The sequence below is a fragment of the Sminthopsis crassicaudata genome, chromosome 4 (genome assembly GCF_048593235.1).
Source record: "Sminthopsis crassicaudata isolate SCR6 chromosome 4, ASM4859323v1, whole genome shotgun sequence".
Classification (NCBI taxonomy): Eukaryota; Metazoa; Chordata; class Mammalia; order Dasyuromorphia; family Dasyuridae; genus Sminthopsis; species Sminthopsis crassicaudata.
Window position 1 is genome coordinate 457,520,429 of NC_133620.1, and position 12,579 is coordinate 457,533,007.

A 12,579-nucleotide genomic window follows, 5' to 3' on the forward strand; every position below is an offset into this window, starting at 1 on the left:
GGGACGCTTTTGACCCCCTATCTATATGAGGGCATTGGTCACGGGCTCCATTACCTTTCTTTCAAAAAAAATCCTGACTTTAAAAATCCTACCTCTTCTCCCCCAGCACACACACACACACACACACATACACACACACAAAAGAGCATTTCCATATACATAGCCGAACACAAAAAGAGGATGCTATTTGAGAATTGGAATCTCCATTTCACACCAATTGCTCTTTTTTTTTTTAAAGTGGTATATTCTACATATTACTTTCAAGACCATCCTGCTTCTCAGGGCCTCCTTCTGCACTTCCTTCTGTTTTCTTCTGTGCATTAAAAACAAGATTTCAGTGGTCCTCTTTTTTCGACATCATTATTGCCACCCTCTGATCTCCCTCGAATTAAAAACCATATCTCTGAAACCTCTTTATCCCAGAAGATCACTTCAGCCCTCGACTTGCCTGCAAAGGTATCATCTCCTCTTCTGACCCTTTCCTCTCAGAAGCCCCATTTAAGAAGGACTCCCAAGCCATTCTTCTTCTTTCCCATTAGACTGAGCACCTGAGTCTTCCTCCTTTAGTTTAGGAGCTCCTGGGGGACAGCCGCTGGCTCACCAGCTGATACTTGTATCCTCAAAACTTGGTACCGTGCGCGTAGTTAGTGATGAATAAAAAGCTTTTTCTATGTGGATATTGGTATAGATACAAATAAAGGTTAAGATGGAGGTATCGGTATAGATATAAAAAGGTGGTATATCTATTGATAGATGTGGATATAAAGAAAGTGTTTTATATATATAAAACTGCAGAGCTAGGCTTGGCGATAAAGGCTGATTTATTCAAGCTAATACAGGGAATACACAATAGAGCCAGAATTTGCATCCAGGATTTTCTGACATCAGTCCAGTGTTCCTTGCTAACCAGAGAATTACCGAGAGCAGCGACCCAGAATTAGATATAAAGAAGTTATATATCTAGAGATAGATACACAGCTAGATATCTATATAGAAAGAAGGCTGCATATCTAGAGATAGATTTGGGGAGAAGGATTGGTCTATCCCCTACTTCATCTTGCCCATGAGTAATATGAGGTCTAGAGAGAGTAAGTGAAATGTATATGGCTAATCAAGTGCTGGAATTTGGATTTTGGACCAAGGGCCTACATACTCACCACAATTGTAAGGGGTGGCTAGGTGGTGCAGTGGGTAGAGCACCAGCCCTGGAGTCCTGAGTTCAAATTCAATCTCAGACACTTAATACTTTCTAGCTGTGTGAACCTGAGCAAATCCTTAACTCCAATTGCCTCAGGAAAAAAAATATATTATAGGCATGTCACAAATTCTTGTTGCCTATTTCTTCCTCTGACTTCAGTCCAGTGCTCTTGCCTGTGTCCTGCATTGGTCTTATCATTTTTATTCTATTTCCATCCCAATAATAGATTATTGTTATAAATTCACTTCTCAGCAAATAAATGAATGAAAAATTCATTTATGAAGTAGTTCTTATATGCAAAGAAAGCTACTGGCATACAAATAGACAAGGAAGCCAGCCCTTGCCCTCCAGGAGTAGCATCCAATGGAGAACACATGTACCTGAGAGAGGTTTCAATTGCAAATCAGAGGGAAAAGGCCCCGTGATCCTTAGGAGACCGCAGCCAAAGCAGCTGGCCAGTGCATCTTCCTTAATGCTATTTCCACTGATAAAATTATATTCCTTCTGATGTTGGCCCATTTGGCAGTTGATTTTCTTTTCTTTTCTTTTCTTTTTAAATTTTATAATTATAATTTTTTTGACAGTATATATGCATGAATAATTTTTTATAACATTATCCCTTGTATTCATTTTTCCAAATTATCCCCTCCTCCCTCCACTCCCTCCCCCCATGACAGGCAATCCCATACATTTTACATGTGTTACAATATAACCTAGATACAATATATGTGTGTAAATCCCATTTTCTTGTTGCACATTAAGTATTAGATTCCGAAGGTATAAGTAACCTGGGTAGATAGACAGTAGTGCTAACAATTTACATTCACTTCCCAGTGTTCCTTCTCTGGGTGTTGTTGTTTCTGTCCATCATTGATCAACTGGAAGTGAGTTGAATCTTCTTTATGTTGAAGATTTCCACTTCCATCAGAATACGTCCTGCTCATTTCACTCAGCATCAGCTGATGTAAGTCTCTCCAAGCCTCTCTGTATTCCTCCTGCTGGTCAATTCTTACAGAGCAATAATATTCCATAACCTTCATATACCACAATTTACCCAACCATTCTCCAACTGATGGACATCCATTCATCTTCCAGTTTCTAGCCACTACGAAAAGAGCTGCCACAAACATTCTGGCACATACAGGCCCCTTTCCCCTCCTCAGTATTTCTTTGGGATATAAGCTCAATAGCAGCAATGCTGGATCAAAGGGTATGCACAGTTTGATAACTTTTTGGGCATAGTTCCAAATTTTGGCGGTTGATTTTCCAGGGCTTATGCAGTATAAAGTATACACTCAGGTCTCCAAAGTTTGGGGTTACAGAAATGGCCAAAGCAGTTTTTATAATTTTCGATGAAGTTGAGGGGAAGATACTCATTGGATTCCACTGGAGGGAGGCACGGAGGTCCCGTATCTTATTCTCAACATAGTTCAGGGTCCAGACCACAGTAGGTCCCCACTAAGAAATAATTAGTGAGCGAGAGTGAATGTCTCTGCTTTATGAGCCGCCCACAATATTTACAGGAAAGGAGCCAGGGATGGGAGGGAGGAGGGAAGCCAGTATAGAAAGGGACTGTTACTGAAGAAAAGTATGAAAAGAGTCCCTAGTTTCCTCCACTTATTGCCAATCCCCCATGGGGCCTCTGAAACACAACTTCAAGTACGGAGGCAACATAGAGATGGGAAGGAAGTTTTGGAGGGAAATGAATCTTGGCGGGGGGGGGGGGGGGATGTAATTCTTGGCGGGGCCTGTCATCACTGGGAAAACTACAGACCATCCCATCCCAGGAACCCAGCTAGGGGATTCTGGATTCTTCCTTCTGATCTGACCAAGCCATTGGCTAGATGTCTCATTGACTCATTGAGAACTCCTCGTGGGGTTCACCTTTCATCCTAACTCACTTTCTACTTTCTCCTAAGGTAAACTGAAAAAATGTGAGTTTTCCCACCATGATCCCAAAAGCAAGAGGCAGTTTGAGGATGGTGGATGGAGAGATGGGCTCAGATATTCCAGAAAGTCCTGCGCTCACCTTCCATCTCTGGTACATGCCGCTTATGTGACCCCAGCCAAGTCCCTGCATCCCTCTGTGCCCAGGACAGCTCTCTAAGACCACCAGTTACCTGGCACAGTCAAGGGCATTTCCTTAACCCAGCATTCCTTCTGCTAGTGCCCTCAGGGATCATGTCCCAGAAGCAGGACTGGTCAGCTGGGTGCCCTCAGGATGCTGGCTGAGCCACATTCTTCCCAGCCTGACTTTTTATGAGTCAGGGGCGTCCCCAGCAGGTCCCGGGGCCAGAGGTTCCTCTTCCCATCACTGCTAGCGCCCACAATGAGCATGACTGAGGGCTTGTCCATTCTTCCGGGGTCCTTCACTTTCTGCCATCACTTCAATTTCACAACTTTCCTCTGGGAGTCAGGGCACAAGCATAGTGGTCCTTAAGGACTCTGAGACCCCAAGGGGCCAAGGAGGGGCAAGGTCGCACCACAAGCTGGGCCAGGACAAAGCCTGACCCCTATGAGTCCCTTCCCCAGATGGTTGTGGAGCCTTGGTGCTGAGAAGTGGGGGGCTGCGTGTGAGAGCTTGTGGGAGTGCGGCGGGCACCACGAGGGAGCAATGTGGGGACGGGAAGCTGACAAGTTAGACATGACCAGAGAGTAATGATGAGTCAGTAAGTGCAAAGAGACATGGGACAAACACATAAATGGTAAGTGCAATAAAGCAGAAAGGGCACCGGGCTGCTGGCCAAAAATCTCAGGCTGGAATCCCTCCTCTGCTGTATCTCAGGGCTTGGGCAGCTCCTCAGCCCTCTGAATCCTTGTGCTCATCTGTTCTGTGGGGATAGAAGAGAGTGTTTTCAGAGCCATAAGCAGGAGTTGGGAATCTGGGGCACAAAAGACATTCTAAACAAGTGGCACCCTCACCTGGGATGAAGAGGAGTCATGGCCTCCGCAGGGCCGAGGCAGCAGGGAGAGAAGCTCACTCAGCCATCTGGCAGCTTCCTGTTTTAGCCATTACTCTAAACGCGGTCCTGAGGCCTGCCATTTCTACCCACTAAAGCCCTGCAAGTGTTTCCAGTAATCTCCAGATCCAGCTCTTCAGGCCCCAGCCATAGCTGTCCCCCAGGTTGTGGCTACGTACCCCAAAGGGCTATTATTGGGAGGGTCAGATGGGATATATGTGGAGAGCAGCAGATGATGCAGCAGAGAGCCAGGGAGGGCCTCAGCGATCCAGGACATGGAGGTGATGATGAGTTCAGAGTGGACAATAAGGAGTCATTCCCCTGTAGAAAATACTGGTATCAGAACCTCAAGACTAGCCAGAAAAAGGGCACTGTAACCGAACCACAAACAGCTAGCTAGTTTTTCTAAAGTAGAAATCCTTTAAAATCAATCTTAGAATCATACACTTCAAGTTTAAAGGACTTAGAGATTATCTGATCCCAACCTCTCTTCCTCTTCCTCCTTTTCCTCCACTTTCCCTCTTCCTTCTCCTTTTTTCCCTTCTCTTCCCCCACCCCTCTTCATTCTCCTTCTCCTCCCTGTCTCCTCCACTCAGGAAGGGGCCATACCTGTGATTGCACTGGTATAGGGAACCCCCAGTGCAGAAACTGAGAGATTAACAATGGACCAGTAACTTAAGTTACTTAAGACCAGTAAGTGTGTGTGTGTGTGTGTGTGTGTGACAGAGATTGTGTGTGTGTGTGACAGAGATTGTGTGTGTGTGTGTGTGTGTGTGAGTGTGTGTGTGAGTGTGAGTGTACAGGGATTCCCTCTCCTCACCTCTGCTTCTGAGCTTCCTGGACTTCAAGTCCCAACCAGAATCCAATCTTCCATAAGGAATCATTCCTAAGCCCCCTTCATCTGCCTTCCCTCTGGTGATTTCCCCCTTTTAGACTTTGTTTATGCTGATTTATTTGCGTGTTGTTTTCTCCTTGAGACTGGGAGCTGCTCAAGAGCCGGGCTTGTGTTTTGCCTTTCTTTGTATCACCAGCATTTAGCACAGGCACTTAATAAATGTTTGTTGACTGACTGAGCTCTTTCTACTCTACCACACTGATTCGTATAGGGAAGTGACATTTTGTGCAAGCAAAGCAAATAGTTTCTGTTGGCAGCTCAGCTGGTATTAGATCCCTTCGAAAAGAAAATGAGAATTTTCTATTGGAATAAATGAAATATATATGCACATAATTTTCATTCAGAAAAAAATGGAAAATGTTAAAAATACATATTTAGCTTTTCTGAGATCTCACTTTTTTTTTTCAGCTTCCCCTCTGCTGATTTTATTTTAAAGTTTTATCTTTTATATTTACATCATCTTAATCATTAGATTTCATCAAAGATATCCCTCCACCCTCCCCTATCCCATGAATCATTTCTTGTAACAAAGAAGAAAAAAGCACTTAAATAATAGCAACCAACACATCTGCTGAATTTAACAATATGTGCAGTGTTCCACACCCACAGTCGCCCATCTCTGCAGAGAAGAAGGGGAGATGCATTTCCTCATCTCCTCTCTGGCACTAGGCTGGATCATTATAATTACACAATGTTTTGCTTCAAGTATTTGGTCTTCCCATTTATATTGTGGTTATCTTGTACAGTATTCCTGGTTCTGCTTAGTTCACTCGGCATCAGTTTATGTGTCTCACCTTACATTTTGGTATCTTCATATTGATCATTTTTTGATACAGTAACAGCATATTACATTTATGGTCCACAGTTTGTTTATCTAATCTCCTCCGCCCAATTTTTTGCTACCTTACAAAGTGCTGCTATGAATACTTCCATGTATGTAGAATCTTTCTTTCTGACTGACCTGAGATCTATCACTAACAACGGATCAAAATATATGGAAATTTTGTTTACTTTATAATATTCTTTTACAAAATTGTAGGCGCAATATTAAGCTCTACCAACAGCACATAATAGTGTAACGGTCTCCCCGTAGCACTTCCAATATTGACTATTATCGTCTTCTGTCAGTTTTACCAATTTGCTGGGTTTGAGATAAAAGTCAGGGTTGTTTTAATTTGCCTTCCTTCCTCTTATTAGAGATGTAAAACTATCTTTCAAATGGTGGTTAACAGTTTCCAATTCCATGCCCTTTGACCATGTATCATTGGGAAATAGTTCTTGGTTTTGGTTTTATTTATATTCTTCTGTTAGTATATAAATACATAAGGCAAATATTTAATATAGGTATGTTAAGCCAAGCATTCAAGTATATTTGAATATCTTTTCCTGAGATATTTGATTTCCCCCTAATTGAAAGCTTCACTTCTATCCCAGATGCATTGGTTTGGTTTTGGCAAAAGCTTTTTAATTTCATTTGATATAGACTATCTGTGATTTTTTTTTTTTTTTGGTGATCATTTCTGTTCCTAGTTTCATTAAGAACTTTATCCATAGCCATAGCTATGAAAAATATTTAAATTGATCCTCTCCTAATTATTTTTATGGTATGATTTCTAAATGTGGTCAAAACATAATTTCTGTCAAAGAATCTGCTTTCCAGTTTTTTCAGCAGTTCTTGGTTATTTCTCTAAGAAATTTGTATTTGGGAGTTTATTGAACATTAAGTTATTGAATTTGATTGTTTCTTATTCCTCTTATCTATTCTACCAATCTATTTGTTGTTTTTAACTGGTACCAAATAGTCATGATGATTATTGCTTTATATGTGTCATATTTATATGTCAGGAACTTGTGATGGAAAGTGCCGCCCACATCCAGAGAGAAGACTATGGAGACTGAATATGGATTAAAACATAGGATTTTCACCTTTTTTGTTATTTATTTACGTGTTTGTTTGTTTTTTCCTTTCTTGTGTTTTTTTCCCTTTTGGTCTGTTTTTTTTTGTTTGTTTGTTTTTTTGTTTTTCTGCAGCATGCCAAATATGGAAATATGTTTAAAAGAATTACATGTTTAACCTATATCAGATTACTTGCTGTCTTGGGGAAGGTAAAAGGGGAAGGAGGAAAAAAATTTAGAACACAAGGTCTTGCAAAGGTGAATGCTGAAAACTATCTTTGAATATGCTTAGAAAAATAAAATACCGTTAAAAATATATAAAATATATATAATATGTCAGGACACATATTTCTTAATTCATCCTTTTTTATTGTTCCTCCAAAAGAATTCTGTTATTAGTCCAGCTCCATAAAGTATACTCCTGTCAAAATTTGATTATTATAGCAATAAATGTATGAATTAATTTAAATAATATGATCAGTTTTATTATATTGGATTTTTTCCTCTCTTTTTAAGGGCTTTTAAACTGTATTATATGTCTTGACAATTTCTGATAAGTTGTGATTACTTCTTTTCCTAGTATATTTTATACAACTTCATAGTTATTTTGAGTAGAACTTTTCTTTTTATTATTTCTTTTTATAGTTTGGTTTTTGTGTGTGTGTGTGTGGATTTATTTTATATCCTGCCACTTTACTAAAGCTATTAATTATATTTATTGGGGTTTTTTGCTGATTCTTTCTGGTTTTTCTAAGTAAGCCTTATCAGCAAGTAGTTAATTTTGTCTCCTCTTTGGCTATATTTATATATTCAACTTTTTTCTTATCTTGTTAGCTATTGTTAGCATTTCTAGAAACATGTCAAATAACTGGGAAAAGGAAACATCCTTACTTTGTTCTTCTATTTATCAAGAAAGCTTCCTATTGTTTCTTCACTATAAATAATGCTCTGTGTGTGTGTAGAGAGAGAAATTTTATATATCTACATACATGTATTTATATTCCTGGAACTAAAAATTTCCTACCACTCCATGCTGTCCCCTCCTCCCAGCTTGATTACCTTATCACTTCTAGGAAACTGCTGAGAAAGAGTTATATAGTGTTGCCCTGCCCTATGTGCCAGTGTCTCATATAATATTTTGATATTCATAAAGCACGTCTGACCATGTCCCTTCCCTCCAGAAGTTTCAAAGGCTTCTTATTGCTTCTAGGGTGGATGAATGGATAAATAGGTGGTAGGTGATAGGTAGGTAGATAGATCAATTTATTTTGAATGGATAATCAGCTAGACAGGATGATTTTTATTAAGCAATTACTATATACTAGGTACTGTGTATGCACATAAAAGATAAACTTTCCTACTTGGCATTTCGAACCCTTCGCAGTCTGGCTCCAGTCGTTCCTCCAGTCGTTCCATTGTCCTCCCACTCACAGTCTATATCCTAACTATTTGTATTGTCTCACTTGCTCTTTTCCATATAAAACCTCTATGAAATACTTTCTGTCCTCACTTCCACCTCTTAGAATCCCCACCTAGGCAATATGGGCTCATTTCCTACAAAAACGCACTCCTCCAGTTGTTAATATTCCTCCCTGTCCTCGCTCCCAACAAAATAGTTTATTTCTCTTGTATTTACTGCTCTAGTTATTTGGCTTCCTCTTCCCCCAGTGGAAGGGAAGTTCCTTGAGGATGGGGATTTTATTTTGATCTCCCTTTGCCCAGCACCAAGCCCAGAGTCTGGAGCAAAGAAAGTGCTTAATAAAGGCATATTGAATTAAGTGGAATACAGGCCCATCTGTCCCTCGTGACATTAATGGCATCCTCATCATCCCTACATAAGTGGATTAGACTGGCTGATTTCTCAGATTCCTGACTTGATGGGCAACAATCTAACCCCATCCAGAGATCAGCCCGTAAGAGGGGAGACCTTGGAAGCTCAGCCTCTTCTCAGCCTGGCCCCATGCAGAGAAGGAAATGAAAGACTATCAGCCATCAGCCAGAAACGGGTCTGCTGAGCCTCCCTGGGGTTGGGGAGGCTCATTTAGGGATGGGGGGAAACCAAATCAAAGGAAAAAACGCAGCATCTTCCTCCTTCAAGGATGAGTTGGGAAGACAAGACTGACCTAAGGGGCAACACATAAAGGCCAAATGGACGGTGGTAATGATGAGGTTAGTGGCAGGCAGAGAGTTATTAAAATCCCTTTTTGGCCAGTGCAGGTTTAAAGTGAAAGAATTCACTTAATCCCGAATATTAATTGGCAAAAATGAAAATTTATTGTTGGTCATAAAGATAGTTTTGCTAAAGTCCTATTAGGGAAATGGAGTCTGGCACTGAGAAGAGAATCCCTTCTCAGTGGGCAGAGGATCCTAGCAGCTGAGCAAGCTCTTTTTTTTTATTATTATTTTTATAAGTATAACTTTTTTTGACAGTACATATGCATAGGTAATTTTTTACAACATTATCCCTTGTACTCCCTTCTGTTCCGAATTTTCCCCTCCTTTCCTCCACCCCCTCCCCTAGATGGCAGGCATTCCCATACATATTAAATATGTTATAGTATATCCTAGGTACAATATATATGTGCAGAACCGAATTTTGTTGTTGTTGTTGTTGCAAAGGAAGGATTGGATTCAGAAGGTAAAAATAACCTGGGGAGAAAAACATAAAATGCTCACAGTTTACACTCATTTCCCAATGTTCCTTCTCTGGATGTAGCTGATTCTGTCCATCATTGATCAATTGCAATTGGATTAGCTCTTCTCTATGTTGAAGATACCCACTTCCATCAGAATACATCCTCATACAATATCATTGTTGAAGTGTATAATGATCTCCTAGTTCTTGAGCAAGCTTTTTGGACCTCTGCAAGGAGTGAGTCCAGAAACTGCCCTTTAAAAGGAGTCTTGAGGCTTCAGGACCGAGATTCCCAGGCTTAGAAGCTTATCAGTATCTAGCCCAGATCTCCTGGTGGAATTAACAACACTTCAAAGGGGAGCTTTTTGACCAGGATTTCTAATTGAATCAAAGGCTCTGGAATCCCTGAAAGATAACTCATCTGGGGAGATATGCCTTCCCCAGGAGGGGCGGAGACTCTAAAAGGGAGATTAAAAGGAAATATAGTTTCAGAGTGATAATCTTAAAGGGAACAGTTTCCCTCCCACTTCAGTAAGACCTGAGGCACCATGGGAATTCAGTGGAAGAAGAGACTATTGTGGATTGTGAAGGAGTGACGTTGTGGAACACATGGACTATACCCTAGGCCTTGTTGTGGAAGAAATAGTTTTTCTGTCATGTCTGACTCTTCATGACCCCTTTTGGGGTTTTCTTGGCAGAGATGCTGAGTGCTTTGCCACTTCCTTCTCCAGTTCATCTATACAGATGAGGAAACTGAGGCACACAGAGTTCTGTGACTTGTCCAGAGTCATATAACTGGTACATATCTGAGTCTGGATTTGAACTCAGCTCTTCTGGACTCCAGTGCTGTCACCTTATCCATTGCATCATTGGGCTATCCTGAGGATAAATGCATTCCAGTCATGATTAGAAAAATGTAAAATGCCTTAAGAAATTATCTAGTCCACTTCTTCCCTCACTTTACAAAGAAGAAAAGTGAGACTCAGAGAGAAATGACTTCCCTGAGATCCCACTAGTAGAGAAGAGTCAAGAACCAGCCCCCCAGAACCATTCTCCTTCCATAATCCCCCCCACCTGGAAAGGGAACACATGTAGCCCAGGCACTGGAGCAGAAGATAGCTCATCCCAGGAAGGAATGCAGATAGACTAAAGGTGAGCAATGGGAGATGTGGTTGGGAGCTTGTCTGTGAAGGGCCTTGAATGCCAAGTCTCAGAACTGGAATTCTATTGTCTGAACAATATGATGAAATAAAGGCACAAAGAATCAACTCCTACCTCCCTTCCTGGAAGCTTTTATTGCCCCTATTCCTACAGAAAAAAATAGCTTGCTTCCTTCTCCACAATCAGGCTCACAATAAAGCAAAGAATATATTTTCTGAAGATCATAGTGAGGGACAAAAGAATTTACCATTGTTCTGGTAATCTTTGAACTCTCCAGAACTAAGCATTAGAGGGCTTAAATAGGCTTTTTCCTCATTCTTAACTTGCCTGACTGATTCCTTATTTTGTGTGGAACTCTCTAAGTGAATACCAATGTCTTTACCAGGCTATTATTTTCATATATCCCATTTCCAAGATGGAACCTAATGCTTTTATGTGTGGCTCCTCAGCTGGAAGGCTCCAACTGTTGCCAACACTGGGTCTTTCCCCCCTTTTCTCTCCATTTCCTGTTCATCTCCCTTCTACTTGGCAGTTTGACCCCTCCAGTCCTTGATTTATTCCCCAATTCATCAGAGTGATTGGCAGGATGAACAGGGACACAGAGGGCAAGGGTGGAGTCACTGAGCATCACCTAGGAGGAGCTCCAGTCTTCTGGGGAGAATGTGCTCATTTTCAGGCCTTTGTCACAACCAAGAGCTCCCACCATTATCTGCCTGGGCAGCCCTTCCCATCCCAATATCTCCACCCAATGGTTGGTCTGGCCCCACCTATAGTCAGAAGTAGCTCCAGGACTGCTCCCACTGTCTGGAGGCTGAAAGAGTTCCTCCATCTTTCCAGGTTCCTGCCCTCACTCCCGGCCTGCTGAGCTCCGGCTCTGTGCTTTCATTCTGGATGCTGTTCTCTGTATTCTTGCTGGCTGAGCTGGGCCCAGGCCTTTATGTTAGGCTTGGGACTAGTCAGGTCTGTTTGTTTGCTGCCTACCCAGCATTCCACACATGCTCATTAGGGTTCAACGAGCCCTTCTTGAGGGCCCGTCCCAACACAACACCCTCCATTCTGTGCCCGGTTTCTGGCCCCACTCCCAGTCCTGCTATCAGTCACATCTTGGCACTCCAGCGTGGCAGAACAACATGCTGAGAATTCACACTACTTTTGGCCTCTCCCCGTCCTACCCAAACTGCAGTCCCTGTCCAGTCCAGAATTAGAGCACAAGAAATGACTGTTTTGGGGAAGGGAAAGGGGGAAAGTAGGAAAAAAATTTAGAACACAAGGTTTTGCAAAGATGAATGCTGAAAACTATCTTTGAATATACTTAGAAAAATAAAATACTATTAAAATATATATACATCTAATATGTCAGGATTAGCCCCCCAACCATCCTGTTATTAGACACCTTCTGTCTGCCAGATAGGGCCAGGCAGAGTGGCAGGCCTGGAGTCTTAAAGACCTGAGTTCAGATCTTTCCTTGTATACATATTTTATTAGCTGTGTGACCCTGGGAAATCATTTAATCCTGTTTGCCTTAGTTTCCTTATCTGTAAAAATGAGCTGAAAAGGGAAATGGCAAACCACTTGAGTAGCTTTGTCAAGAAAACCTCAAAGAGAGTCACAAAGGGTTGGACATGAATGAAAAATGACTGAACAGCAACAAGAAACAACAAAGGAAAGAGTCTGAGTAACATTCCATACAAATGTTAAGGAAGTGCTTGATTGTGTGGGTTCAGAGGGTATCAGAGTGCAGACTGCAATGCTTGGGGAAGACTTTGGGTGGCAGCTGGAACTTCAACTGAGCCTTCCAGAGTGAGTGGGATTTAGATGGGTGGGGGATTTCAGG

At 41.6% G+C, this 12,579-nt stretch overlaps 1 protein-coding gene and 1 long non-coding RNA gene across 2 annotated transcripts in view; one reads left to right on the forward strand and one right to left on the reverse strand.

Moving 5' to 3' along the window:
• The window catches only part of PIGL (phosphatidylinositol glycan anchor biosynthesis class L), a 129,465-nt gene that overhangs the window by 83,358 nt on the left and 33,528 nt on the right, over positions 1–12,579 (forward strand). The gene's annotated exons all lie outside the window — the stretch shown is intronic.
• LOC141540206 (uncharacterized) lies at positions 1,807–5,182 on the reverse strand. Its single transcript, XR_012481489.1, has 3 exons — positions 4,979–5,182; positions 4,121–4,479; positions 1,807–4,029 (listed from the first exon to the last, which is right to left on the reverse strand). It is a non-coding gene; the product is annotated as an uncharacterized LOC141540206 (long non-coding RNA).